We start from the raw sequence: 2,428 nt of genomic DNA, 5'->3' as shown, positions 1-2,428 counted from the left end.
TTATACATGGACACATAAATATATCTACAGTGAGAAGATTTCAGCTATGAGTCTTCAGTGGAGTGCTCTCATAGTTAACGAATATTTATTAACATCGTTGTAGCTTCTATCTGTAGGTCCATTGGATTCCCTTCTTAGCTTGTAAAGGGTAATGAGATATATTTTATATTGGTTGTAATTTGACATGTTCAAATTTACTTTGAGAATTATTATAATGTATAGTGATACATTATATTATAAAGTTTATACTTTAATTAAACTTTATAAATTATATTTTCGATATGATTCAAAATTAATTTATGAGAAAATAAAATATTTGAATGCGTTCATATGTTAATTTAATGCGAATTAAATTCATATTAAAATCATAAGTTAAAATTTCATGTGTATATGATACAAATTAAAACTATAAGTTATGAGATAAATTTATTTTTTAATATGATTCCAATTTAGATTAAATTAAATATATTAATTCTCTAATTAATTAATTGCTAAATTAAATATATTAAATTTAACCATTAATTAATTAGAGAATTAATTAATAGTTTAGTTTAATTTTTTTAATTAATTTTGATTTAATTAAATAAAATAAAATAAAACTATAGGTTATGTGAGAGATATTCATTTAAATATGATTTAAATGAAATATTGATTAAATATGATTTAATTAATTATTTATTTATTTTAATATTAATAATAATTTGATTTATAAATTAATAGGGAATATGGGTGACTTTTTCACGTATGTCATATTTTCTCTAACTTTCTGCTTCTTCAGTCTAAAGAAAAGGGGAGGTAAGAGTACGACACTCTCAGAATGCTTCTGTAACTCTGCGTGAAAAATCTTCTCTCTAAACAAAAATTCTTACTCAAATTTTGGTTCTCACAAACCAATATCTCAATCTCATAGGGAGCTTTCTAAGTGGTGGTAACCGAATAATGATGTTTTATTAGATACATAGACTTCAATGAGAGTAACTACATTTCCTCTTCTATGTATTTTTTTAGAAAGCATTCTTAGACTTAGCTTCTAATTGTTTTGCCAATGCAATAGTATTTTTAATATCCAAATTAAATTTTTGTGAAGGTTCTGTTTAATTTTATTCCTTCAATACAAACCCTAAATATTTAGGGGTTTTGTTATATTTATGTACATTAACTTTATTTTAAACATTTTTTTATTAATTCAAATTAAAATCGTAAATATTATTTAGGGATTTTGTTACATTTATATAAATTAACTTCATTTTAAACATTTTTTATTAATTCAAATAGACCTAACTTATGTATGATCAGATGTTTCAACTTTGTATATGTTTACAAAAGAAAAAATGTATCAAGTAGCAAATTAAGTTTAGGGTTTAGAAATTATGACTTTCACTTTTGAAACTACGCAAATATGGAAAATATGAAACATTTGAAAAGCTTCTTCATTTTGCAATTAGAATTTCTAATTATTTTTATTACAATTAATTGATAGAGATAAAACCACCATCCGTGGTCGATAGAGGTAAGCAGAGGAGAGATGGATCGATGGTCAACCACAAATGGTGTGGAATTGGTGAAAGAGAGATGTTGGAGGAAATAAAGATAGAGAGAGAAAGAGAAAACGAACAATCAATGATCGGTGACAACACGTGCAGTATTCGAACAAAGGTAAGCAATAGGGAGATGAAGTCGTGGTCTACAATCAGTGTTTTAAAACATAACAAGTTTGAGAAGGAATGAGATCGAGTTTTCTATTACGCATTCATTCATCAAAGTATGCTCTAATTATATATAAGGAAAACATTAAAACACACCATAATTGGAACAAAGTTCTAATAATACACAAAAGTATCAATACACGAAGAATAAAGTAAATCTCCTACTAACCGGTGGCACATTTAGAAATTTTGTATAAGGGGCACTATATAATAAACACACTAAAAAATTGTAAAAACAATATAAATAGCTTCAAAGATTAATTAATTTAATACATAGTAGTAACAACCCATTACAGTCGTAGGTAGTAGACTCTAACATTAAAGACTTGGTACATTTATGATGACCTAGCACATGTTGACCAGGTAGGCTTCCTAATAATCCTCTTCAAACGTGACGGGTGTTCAATAACACCAAGTTTAAACCATAAACACTAAAACTGCGGCTGAGTGAGAGCCTTAGCGTGGCAATCAATTAGTTGATCATATGTAGGAACATTCTAAATTTCTAACACACCTCATAGCAGTTCATCATAAACAAAATGGATATCTATCTTGATAAGCTTCGTGCAGGCGTAAAAGACGGGATTTGCAGGAATAGCATATGCAATCAGATTATTGCACTAGATAGCTAGAGTTTGAGAAGACGACAAGCTGAGTTTTGTCAAGATTTTTCCAAGATACACAATCATCATGGAGCCTTAGGCAAGTACCTGATACTTAGG

This window comes from Cucumis melo, chromosome 10 (assembly GCF_025177605.1).
Source record: "Cucumis melo cultivar AY chromosome 10, USDA_Cmelo_AY_1.0, whole genome shotgun sequence".
Lineage (NCBI taxonomy): Eukaryota > Viridiplantae > Streptophyta > Magnoliopsida > Cucurbitales > Cucurbitaceae > Cucumis > Cucumis melo.
The sequence above is the reverse complement of the archived record's forward strand: the minus strand, read 5'-3'. Positions refer to the sequence as shown.